This window comes from Megalops cyprinoides, chromosome 3 (genome assembly GCF_013368585.1).
Source record: "Megalops cyprinoides isolate fMegCyp1 chromosome 3, fMegCyp1.pri, whole genome shotgun sequence".
NCBI classification, from domain to species: domain Eukaryota; kingdom Metazoa; phylum Chordata; class Actinopteri; order Elopiformes; family Megalopidae; genus Megalops; species Megalops cyprinoides.
The window spans coordinates 18,725,188-18,738,123 of record NC_050585.1 but is presented as its reverse complement, the minus strand read 5'-3'; positions in this window follow the sequence as shown (position 1 = coordinate 18,738,123).

The following is a 12,936-nucleotide window of genomic DNA, read 5'->3' as shown; positions in this document are numbered from 1 at the left end:
TTTTGTGAACACGCCCCTCTGGTCGGTCCCAGGCCGTTCTGGGGATTGGTCTGTTCTTTTCTTTGGCTTTTCACTTTCAGCACCCGGAGTCTGTTATTATAGGAGTGGCTCACTTGATGCAACTGGGAACGGATTCTAGAAGTCTCGGTAAGTCTGAAAGTGTCAGCTTTAAGTTTAATATTAAATGTTTTTATTCGGACGCAGTAGACATACTTGTAAAACTATTTTATTAAAGATGTGTTAATATTTAGAGTGAAGCTAAGAGAACACGTTCATCATCATCTATAGAACATTTAACTACGTCTCTGTAACATTGTAGCAATGGATTTAGCCGCTGAAGACATTTCGGAAATTTGAATTGTATTCCACTCATATGTTTGTTTGCAGCTAAACAATACACAGTGGAATTGTACAGAAACAAATGTGCTGTAGGGCGTATATGTCGCTGACTGTACTCGAAATTGGCATACAACTTGTTTCGTTTTGCTTACTTTGGCAGTGTACTTGTAGTTAAGTCAAAGGCACGATATATATTGAGATATTCAGTTCAGTTAACTTGAATTACCTACATATAACAATAAAACTAAGGGCATTTATTCCGATTGATTGTTCCAATTGTCCTTTCTTTACCGATCGGATTATCTTCTAACTATTATCAATGGATCATTCCATCTGGTCCAATGTTTAAATCTAGGATAAAACCTGTTTTACCACGCTACGCGTCTGTGAAAACTATTGTGTGTAGAAAAGCGGACACCAGTGGTGAGCTGTTTTGGCCGTTGTATCCATACATTCGTACATTTCTAGTAGTCTGTGCTGAGGTAGGAGAGGAACGTTTCTCATCCAGTTGCGCAACCTTTTTACTTTGCTCTGCTGTCAGGCACGTAACAGATAAAGTTTGAAATTATTGATCTGAAAGTGGCTTGGATTCACATAAACTATATATATTGTTGCAACAGTGTCGTGGTTTTTTTTTAATCGAACAGCCAATGTAACACCTAAATTAATACATAGATGAATACAGTGAGTATTGGGGCAGATGACAAGGACGAGTGGGCTAGAGCAAGACAGACGAGGAGAAAGTAACGAAAGGCCTTGAAATGTCACCCTACGGGAATAGTGCCCAGGAGCGAGAAAGGTAGGGTGGGGGGGGGGGGGGGGGGGCATTATAATTACTCAACATCGTGGACGTCAACAATGCTCAGTCTTCAGCTTGTATTCCAACAGCATGACAAATCTGGAGGGGGGCATAGACGAGGTTCGTGAACGTCCAAGAGAAAGACCATAGTACATTGCAGCATGCCCACCCAATGCGTCGACGCGTGATGGCTGACATTTCGCCACGGTCACATTCAAAATGTTACTTTGTTTAACATCGTGGTCAAGACAGACAGACTTGACACGAAGACCTGCTGCAAATATCAAAACAGTTGCAATGTCCGGTATTGGCTTAGGAGCTGTGTCTGGACTGTAAGCAAAAGCTTGGGATTCGAGGTGTTGTTGCACCTTTAAATTGTGTATTTCTTGATAACCTGCATTGCAGCTACATAGCATGTAGGCCTAGCTGAAATATAAATTATGTGAATCCCCTTGATAAGGGCCTTAATATCTGCTATATAAATAATAGGTCACAATTGTCGATCAAGCTATCTGAGCACGTCACCATACTTGGAGTGTCAGTTGCAGGACATAACGTAATTATAATACAGAAGTACCTTAACAAGTTAGGCCTGAACGTAGTAGGCTACCTAGCTGTCTTTTCTTTAAGATGCGAGCTGACCAGACACTCACACAGATACAGTAGGCTACTACGACGGGTGAAATCACAAACGGGAGAATTTTTGCCAAATTTATTTTCACATATTCCGATTCACAAAACAAAGGCGCCTAAATAAAATATAGGTTAAATAAAATAATAGGTTGCGTAACAGCCATTGCAGTTATAGTAATGTAAGCGCAGGTCAAAAAAATGTTTGCTTCCAATGAGGGTTCCGCATCCAAATCTGGTGGAAATTAAGGTTAAATTACCAAAGCACTGGTCGATAAAAATATTATTTTTAAAACGTATTTATTTGCCTTAAATAGAAAATTAACATGTAAAAGCGCTAACGTTTCCAGTGCGCCCATTTGATCTTCCAGTGTCTTCCAGCTAGTTTGACTTTATACACAACGCAGCGTCTCCTTGGAAACGCCGTTCCAACACGTCTGACGTCAAGACGTTCGAGTGTTTTCTGTTGCTTGGCAATTAGTTTCCTTAGTAACGAGCTCAAGGAGGGGCAAACAGTTGTACGAATTTTGAGTGACAAACGTAACGACACACAGCGGTTGTTACAGGACGTGTGCTCCCGCTGGCGAGAACAGCAAATCCCGTTCGTAAGTACAGTAGTCAGATAGCTGCCTAACTAGTTAGCTCACTAATAAAACGATTTAATTCATTTATAAAATTAATCATACTGCTACATTCCATTATTTTGTATTTATGTATGAGTTTACAGCACATTCTTTAACTGGTCTGGTTTAACGACGAGAACGTTTTAACTTTAGAAGATGGCAAAAGACAAACGTTAGCTAGGCAACTAGCTACCCATCTATTAGCTATTCGAGACAGGTTAGCCAGTCTAGTCAATGTTAGCTAGCTTGACGGCTGAAGAACGGACGAGGAGGTAACTGTAGCTTCGTAGCTAACGTGGATACTAGGGCAGCTGTCCGAATGCTAGCTGGCAATGCTTTCACTTGAATGTGTGTTAGGTGATTAACTAGCAACGCGAGGAAACGAATACAAGTCAGTATTTTCTTTTTAGCTAAATCAAGTACGTTATCTAACCTTAACATTAGCGTGACCGTAGTTATAACATTAGCTAATTTTATTTAGTGTAACTGTGGGTAATACAGGTTTGGTAAGGCAATACACTGCCAATGTAGGCAATAGGCATTCAAGTCAAGACATCATACCAGAAAAAAAATGCTGAGTTTTATAAATCACTTTTTCTCTCCCACACCTTTTACGTTTGTTTTAGCTAAGTTATCTGCACAATATGAACAGGAATGACATTCCCAAGAATGGTAATTAGCTATTTTGCGTAGTCCATCCAACAGACGTCGACTTATTAAATTGAAAATTAAACAGTCGAATTAAAAGTGTAAACGTGACTTATGGTGTTGTTCTTCGTCCTACTGTTTAACCTGCTGTAAAATATTGGCTTGAATATACTGTATTATTCCACAACAGTGATGAACTAGTTTGTGTTGACGTGTGAGCTGAGGGTGTTATGTTGCCACTGCTGCTCCGTCTACATTCATCAGGGGCAAATAAAATCTCACACAGGACTGAAAACAAACACGCACAAACCAATAATCTCGACATTAATTAAAAACCCACAAACAGCTTTATTATCAGATAAAAAAGGACAAATTTCCCTACCTAACTGTTAAACGCCTTCGCTACCCACTTGGTCGAGTGCGACATTAGCAGGAAGCCACAAGACTTTCCACTTTGCTCTCTGCGTGAAGCTGTAAAGAGCTCTAGTCAAATTTAATTTGAATAGATTCCTCATCACTCTTACCACGAGTAGTTTGTTTCTGCTGTGTGTGTGTGTGTGTGTGTGTGTGTGTGTGTGTGTGTGTATTTTGAATGCAAATTCGTTGGTGTGTAGAGAATGAGGAACCCAAGAAAGAGAAACTGTGGCTATGTGTTGACTGCTGACTTCGCAAAGCCTGTTAGTGATCACATGACTTCCCATGTGTTTTTTTGGGGGGTGGGATATCCTGGCCCAACTCTCCTGCCCAAATATTTGTAACCAGGCAACAACCCCCCTGCAACCCCCCAGCTGTCGTGTAGTGGTGGTGATACCCCCTGGCTGGCCGCTGCAGTCCCGTTGCATAACCGTCTCTCTCCTGTTCCCCTTTTCTCCCTGTTTGTGTGTGGGTGTCTGTGGCAGGGCATTTCAAATCAACTCCCATTTCTCAGAGTTCCTCTGTCCCTTGTAACCTCTCTCTTTCAGAGCTTCAGTCGAGCAGGGGATTGCTAGACTGTTGTAAATGCTTAAAGATGTGTGCACTGTGAGAACTGAGCTTATTGCGGTCATTGTATAGGGCTACACAGCTGCAACGCATCAGAACCATCTGTAATCAGAGCCCGATGTTTGTACTGTCTGTCTGACTCGTGGCGTTGGAAAGTCTGTACTCCTCCGTTCAGGCTGAAAGCTAGACAAACTTCACTAAGTTCACTCTAAATTATGAAGAGACAATAAAGGAAACCACACCTGAAAATATAACATGAAAATGACATGACAAAAAAAGAGCACGGGCTGTGGCTTCGCTTGTTTATTCTAATTTTCACTGGAACTCTCCAGTCCCTTTCAAAGGTTTCCTAAATTACTTCAGTAACGTATTCAGGAAGTGTTTATCATGACATATCTGAAACACTTTCTGAAACATGACTTAGGCTCCTATTTAAGAAAGAAGAAGTGTTTGTCTGTTATGGTGTGTGTCATGAATGCAGACCGAACAGACTGTCCCCCCTAACATGGCATTTTTGGCCCCTACTCAAAACAAAAACATGTCTGCGTTCTGCCACCCTTTGTACTACTACCCCCAGTGCTTCTGTGGGGATGGCCAGTCAGGGAAACGCACACAGACACACGCATGCACACACACACACACAGTTGTGGCTGGAAACATCTGGACTAGCAAGTGGAGAAGCATGACATCATTGCGTCATTTCCCTTGCTCTCTGTCTGTCTGTGTGTCTGTGTTGTTTTTGGCCAGCGGCACAGGGGTGGAAAGGTAGGGGTAACACAGTCTATTGTGTGGAACACAAGAGGCAGCTTTCCCCGTCTCGGGTCGACGTGCTGCTTAGACCTGACTGCTGGAAAATGCTTTATGCTGAACCAGTAAATCTGAGTATTTTTTTTACCATACGATTATGAGAAACTTGGATGGATCGTATTTACGACAGTGAGGTGAAAAAAAAAAAATAAAACTGAAACTTAAATCTTAGAGTCTGTTAGAGTGTGTATGTGTGTGTGTGTATGTGTGTGTTATCTCACATTAAGAAATACATCCTGTTTACACATAACTTTTGACATGTTCCCACAAGCCGAGTGGTTGAGGTCTCGTTTTTAAAATAATCGAAATGGTTGCCCGCCCTTTCCACAGACCACAGTTTCAGAGCCACTGCTGTGAAGTGTGCTGTAGAGAACCATAAGGCCACAGCCCCACTGCAGCGCCTCACAGCATCTGAAGGAAACCCACGTCTTTGAATCTGAAAGATTCTGCTTTGCACTTTACTTTGCGTGGAACCCAGGAGGTAATTTCACCACCCGTCCAATAATAAGCAGCTGATTAGAGGCAGAGGAGCAACGTAAGTAAGGGCTCCGTAACGCCGTGGAGAAATGGACCCCATCCTCTCTGCGCTGTATGCAAGCGCTGCGCCATTACATAAACGCAGCAGTGCATGGCACTATGTGTAGTGTCTCGGAGCATAACATTTATGAAGCCACACAGCACACGGACACCGAGCCTGCAGAACGCGTAGTGAGTGAACCGGCCGGTGGCAGCCCCTTGCACCCCGTAGTTTTCTGCCGTGGAGTGTAAAGGGGGTTCTTCAGCGAGCAGTAGCGCAGCGCAGACACGTGACTGGAACCATACTGCGCTCAGCTGCGGCACATCACAGCCGCCGCGGCAAACGTGGCCCGCAAACAAGTCGAGGCCGTTTACTTTTCGGGTTGATTTATGAGCCGTTGTGCTCTGGGGCCGTGCGTCACAGCCAGGCCGGTCCCCTCTGCTCATCTCAGTCATGTCATGTTTTATGTGTCTAAATAGAGGGTGCAGATGAAAATAAGTTAATGGCCTTTCCCTGTTTCAGCAGGTTAACCGGGCCAGCGGTAGGTCTGGGGAGGAGGACGAAAGGCGTCAAGACGACTCCATAAAATAAGGAAAAGCAACAAAGGAATATAAATGGCGTTAAATCTGGCCCCCTAGCCTGGCAGCGCTAACTCGACTCAAATCATTATCGTCATTATTGAAACGAAAGTGTTCCTCCAGTCTTTTCCTTTTTTTCCCTCTCTCTCATGCGTCGTTCTCACTAATCCTTGCATTGTTCCTTCTCTGGTGCCTGTGAGGGACAAAAAAAAACACCCCACCGACAACAACAACGGCAGCACATAAAACCAGAACATCAAATCCGTGTCCGTCTCCCAAATCCAGAAACGCAAGGTTAATGTAATCCATGGGTGTGAATGGGTGGGATCGTATTCTGAAGCATGTCGTGACTCAGACGGCAGTAACCTCAAGCACGTCAAACGTAGCCTACTTTCTATGGGCCCGCTGCCACATAGGGAGAAAATCTGTGTGTGAAAGAGAGAGAGGGAGAGGGAGAGAGGGGGAGAATGTCAAGCTGATTCATTCGCTCTCTTCCTCTCCTCTGTCTCTCGTTCTCTCCCTCTCCGGGTTATATAATGACTATGTATACAACTATATTTAGGGGGGGAGAGGATTAAGGAGCCCGAGAGCGCGTGTGGGAGAGGGGGGACAGACGAAGTCACTGAACACGTCAGGTAAGATGAATAGGATCGGCCTTTTCTCTCTTTTTTTTCCCAGTTTTCCCCTCACCGCCTCTCTGCTGCCCTCGTCAGCATCGTTGTTATTCACGGCATCGTCGTCAGTGGCATCATCATCATCATCATCAGCAGCAGCGCCATCACCAGCACCAGCACTGTGGCCTCTACCCCCTGTTTGTTTCCAGTTTTTTGTGGAGGTGTTGGATTGAAAATGCAGAGGGAGACTTAAAATAAGAGCTTGGAATGCAAGGTCAGTTACATCCAGCGGTGCGCCGCTGTGGAGTAGTGTTCACAGATCAGCATCAGAAGTGGAGCTAGAGCTTTGTGGGTCTGATCCGAGGTGGGACACCGCTGTTGCATTTAGCATTGCTGTAGAAGTGATTGTGTATAGATGGAAACCACCCTGGGTGACAGTGTTTCAAATGGACATTAGAAAGTGAGAGAGAAAAAGCATCGTTCCTGTAATGGAAAAGCAGCAGCCGCTGCTGTAGGTCAGTCTTGAACAGTGAATATGAACTACCTTACCTCATCTTATTGTAGTAGTACGGATGTTGCAGTTTAGATTCTTGGGTATATACTATGTATTTACTAAACATAGTCAAGTTACTCCCCTCCTCATCTCATTTCACTGGCTTCTTGTTATCGCTTGCATCAAGTTCAAAAGCTTGGTGCTGGCATACAGGACAGTGAATGGGACAACCCCGCATACTTACGACAGCTATTCAAACCCTATGTTCCCTCAAGATCGCTGCACTCTGACTCCACAGGGCAACTGACTGTCCTGAACTGACAGGGTCACCCGTCTCAGATATGATCCCTGTCTGCACCGGTCCCTCAGTGGTGGAATGAACTCCCCATGGAGGTTAGGTCAGCGGAATCACTGGCCATCTCCCGACAGACTGAAGACCCATTTAGATTGCATGTCGGTTTCACTTCTAACCCCACCCCCTAACACTACTTCTTGCATTTTAAGCCAGTTTTATGTGTAGTATTGCGACGTATTACAATTTGTGTTGTAGGGACTGTTGTCAGTGCACATGTTAATTTGTGGTAGGGCTTGAATAATGTTATGCTCACACTCACTGGTCTAGGAATGTAGTGAGCCTGGTCTGACACTGTTGCTCGTTTAAATTGAATGGTTACACTTATGTTCTATTGTCATGGAAGTTGCTCTGGAAAGGATTGTCTGCTAAATGCATGTAATGTAATGTAATGTATTTGTGGATGTGGCTCACTATGAATATAAATAGATAAGTCAAATATAGCTGCTAAGCAAATACATACACAAATGTTAAGTGTACACTCCTCAACATCTACAGAACTTTTCCTATCAAAGCTGAAAAATATGGAAAATATGTAAACCAGGTATTACAACCAAAACCTCTACATTGTTTGAGTATAAAAAATTACATTAGAAAACAGACAGACATTAATACAACATAAAAGGTAAGACTGAGTTTGACACACCGTGCCAGAAAAATTCCCTAAAATGGACAAAGCTGTGCAGAAGCATCTCTTTTTGCGCTTTACCCAAAAGCAGACAGTACTCTTTCAGGAGGATCAGCTGTGGAGGACACACTGCTAGCGCTTCTTTAAATTCACGCTCAGGACAACACCTGATTAGCATGGCGCTTAACAGCATCGCTCACCAGCCGGGGCTAATTAAATATCTTTGCAGGATCCTCGTGCAGCTCCCACCCGGGTCCATGGGGCTGCCTGACGACTGGCAGCCCCCCCACGGTGCTTGCAGGTCCGCCCCCGTCTTACTCTACAACTTCGCTACTATTCCTGTGCCTGCCCCCGCTACTACAGCGTGCAAACGCCAGCTGGGCCTCGAGCAGCCACGCGGAGTGTGTCATAGCACTCTGTCCAGAGAGGGGAGGGAGGGAGAGGAGCAAGGGTAAGCAAGGAGAATGACAGAGCGGAGGAGAGGGATTTTGGTGGATGGGGGGGGATGAGGGAGAGACAGATGGAGGGAAAGGAGAAGGGGTAGGGCGGGAGGCCAGGAGATGGGAGGGGTGAGGGATGGAGAAAAATGGAGGGAGAGAGGAAGATGGAAAAAGAGAGAGACGAAGAGATGACAGAGGGATGGAGCGGGATTTAGGAAGATGGGAGGGGTGGAGCTGCTGAGGGAGAGACATGATCTTGGAGAAGCAGAGGACTAAGGGGATATAGGAGGGACAGATTCAAGGGCAAGTGGACGGTGTAATTTGAATATTGAGACATGGAGATTTACAGATGTGAAATATGCAACGTGCGTGTCAGGTCTGATGTGCAGTTTACGTGTCATTCCATGGGCATTTGCAGGAGCGACTCTGTCATGCGTTTAGGTTGCGTGAGCTGTGATTAATTAACAGAGGGAGAGCACAGAAACACCAAAGGCAAGAGTCACTAACATCTGGGGCTTCTCCCCCACACCGTGTGTCCACAAGAGGAGTCACACACTGGCCCCCCTTCAGCCTGAAGAGGAGTCACACAAGCGCACATTTAACCCTGTCAGCCTCACACTCGCCTCTAATCCCCCCACCGTGACCCCCCCCAGCCTGAAGAGGACTCACATAGTCGTCTGTGACATCCTACAACTTGAAGTGCACTCGCACACATCCGCCTGCACCACCACTCTAGACCTTTGCAGAAATCAGTTCTCCCCCTTTACCGACTGTCCTGTAGAGGAGTTTCACATATTCATCCATTTACTTAGTGTCGTAAAGAGGAGTCACACATATTCCACCTTTACTGTGTGACCTGTAGAGAAATCACACATCCACCCCTCGCCCCTCTACTTTGTGTCCTGAAGAGGAATCAGCAAGTCACACACCTGTCTGACCCCCAGAGATGGCTGTGCCGTCACCATGGGCAACGTGTTTACTATCAAGAAAAGATAAATATATATATATCTGAGGAAATGGGCTCTATAAATAACTGTGCCAGAAGTGGAAGCATTAGCATATGTGTAAGAGGGAGAGAAAGAGGGAGACGGTGTGAGGTGGAGAATGTTACTCCAGAGAGCGCAAGAGCAAAAGAGGGAGGGAGGGAGCGTGGCGGAGGAGGGGGGCGGCGTGGTGACGCCGTGCGTGGCGTCAGCGCGATAAGAATAGCGCCGGTGCGTGCAGCGCTGGCGAAGGGCTGGCGAGAAGCCATTCTCACACTCCCAGCAGGGCCGTGTGCATGCAGCATGGGAATGAGTGTGCATGTGTGTGTGTGACTGAAAGTGTCCGTGAGCAACAGAGGGTGGGTGACACTCTACGTGCGTATGTGTGTGTGTGTGTGTGTGTGTGTGTGTGTGTGCTGGTTGTTACTGAAGACGATGTGCGCGTGTGTATTTGTGATATGTGCATGCATGCTGTTGGGAGTGTGTGCGTGACGTCTTAAAAGGAATAATAGGACTTTTTCCAAACGCAAACTATTTTTCATTTTTTTTTTTTAGCAGAGGTGGGCACAGAGGGTCAGTCATCACAAGTGTAATTTGTTATTTCAAAAGATGGGTAGTAATTATACCTCTTTACCTTTTTTCCCATGATGTATTTAGTTTTGACCTATAAAGTTTTGTCATGATTTCAGAGCAGTTGATCACACTGTGTACTTTTGGTAAATGAAGATAGTCACTGGATAGTGGCAGCTTAAATGATGTAAAGAAAACTTAAGATGTTCTTATATTTTTAAAATATGCTGAAAATGTCATGTTTCAAAAAGCTTACCAGGATTGACAAAATAAGCACCCACATGTACATATGTATGAGTGATCATAATTTCATAGAAAAATATACTGACATCGTACCTCTAATCATAATAACTAATGCAGTTTGGCCATACCTTTAAATGATAAATGAATGCCACCCCTGTGATTTTTTCATTTTTTTTGCACAGTATTGAGTTCTTTGATCATAATGATGAATGAAAAATGGGGAGAGATGAGACTGTAAGTTGGGGGATGGAGTGGTTCATGGCCTACCGTGACAACATTTGGCATTATCAGGGGCACTGGCAGCAGCTAGTATCCACTGGAAAGATATGAGACTGTACATTAGGGGGGCGGTTTGGTGTGCCCAAATGTGGCAGCACCTAGGTAGACAAGGGGCAGCAGCTAGTATCCAGTGGAGAGATGTGAGACTGCAAGTTATGGAGGTGTTAGTGCAGGAGAGACACACCAGGGTGTGGCCTGGGAGCGGAGTCAATTAGGTTATGGGGAACAGTTTCTTTGTGCTTTTCACCAGAAGCACCTAGATTTTCCAAAAGATGTAAGATTTATTTATTATGGTTTGTAAGTCTGTGACATCGTTATGCCATTGTTGCAGGATGTCCATACATGTGTACATCAAGATTGCCTCCTTCATTGTGACACAGGAATATTAGAAACGTTAACCACCAGAACAGAATAGCATCTTGGATACCTTGTGTGTAATAGACCTCAGAGTCACCTTTGGTTAATGGCACACGATGCATGATTCTGGATAGTGTGGATAGGTGTCGCCTGATGTATTGTTTGTGATTTCCTGGGGTAATCAGACTGGAAACCCTCCATCACTGGTGTAAAGCCCTTGAGCCTGTGGCATTGCTTAATGACCTGAATTCATCACACAATCTAAAAGAAAACCCAGAGGTTTACCGCAGCATTTACTAACATCAGTAAGCAATGCTACTGGCAACCGTGGGAATTCAAAATCTTTCATATTTGCATGTTGGGATTACATCAGTGCAGAGACAAACAGGAGACTGGACAGAAGGACTGAGGGAGCGATAGTAAGAGAGATTGATGGAGATTGGGAATGAGTTCAAGTGTTAATGCCATGTTCCTTCACCTCTGTTCCACTCCGTGATTCATAAAAAGGCTGGAGAGAATGGCACTGCGTTCTCTCTAGATTTATGTTCACGAGTAAGCGAAATCATTTTCACTGTGGACGGCAGGGTACAGCCATTAGATCGGAGCCTTGCCAAAGGACACACGTAGTTTGGTAACGACACAAAGGCACGGAGACACCTCTAGGCCCACGGAACGGGACCGCTGCTGTCACAATGTCACCCTAGGAGAAAAAGGCAGGGATGGAGTGAGGGGAAGCATAGGGTATATGACTGGGAGGAGAAAGGGAAGGGGTGAAAGAGGGAAAGAAAGGAATGAGAGGGGTTGGAGGGAAGAGGGATACTAGACGAGAGATATGCGATAGTGCCCATGTGTCAAATATTACAGTCTGCTTGGCTGCACACTGTGCCCCTTCCATAATTAGGAAGGGAGAGGGAGGGAGAGAAGGAGAGAAGGAGAGTGAGATTAAACAAAATGTCTGTTCAGCCATTAGTTGAAAAAATCCACAGATGCCCATTTGTCTCTCATTTTGCAAAAATGAAAAAATCATTTCCAACTCCAACAAAGAAGGAACTGCAACATAACTTTCAATGTCTTACAGAAGTCCATATGTCTGCTGAAACATGGCATTTTTTTTTCTCATTTGTATTTAAAATTAAAACGTGCATGCAAAAAGGTGACGGTATTTTGTAGCCTTATTTCCAAAGTAGGTTGAAGAGTTCACTTTTTACAATATTTTTCCCTATTTACATAAATCACCGTTGTATTCAACGTTTGTCTAATGGACACACAAAAAATAATTTTATGCACCACGTCTTCAACCAATGCTCTTGGAACCTTTACCACCCCGTGCATCACACGTTTTGAGGTAAAACTCTTCTTTACTTGATACTAACAATATGACTTAATGTCATTAGTTATAGTTCGAAAATGATTATATATGGGGGAAAAAGGAAACAGTTAAAGAATAAAAGCCCTACTAAACCACCTTATCTTGAGCTTGAGCTTGAGCTTGAGATTCCATTTTAACTCTGGAGAGAGAAACAACACTCTTCTGCCATCTACTGGGAAATAAGGGTATTGAATATTTACTGGCATGTAATGTTTTGTGGTATCTATCAGCTTTGCACACAGTTTGGGAGTGATGTTAACCCATTCTTGGCAGATCTGCCCCAGGTTGTTCACATTGGTTGGATGGCTCTTATGGACTGCAATTTTAAATAGTCCCACAGATTTTTACAGGATCGAGATCAAAACTTGCTGACTGGGCCACTGTACGACATTCACCTTTTTGCTCCTGAGCCACTCCAGTGTTGTTATGGCTTTGTGCTTGGGATCATTGTCATATTGAAATGAAAACTCTCCCAAACTTCAGTTTTTTTATCAGGTTATTTTTCCAAATTTCACTGTATTTTGCTCTATCTGTTCTTCCTTCAACTTGAACAACATGCCAAGTCCCTGCTGATGAAAAGCATCCCCACAGCGTGATGCTTCCACCACCATTCACCACTGTAGGGATGGTGTTTCTTGAGGCATGGGCAGTGTTAGGTTAGCACCACATACAGCACTTTTACTTTA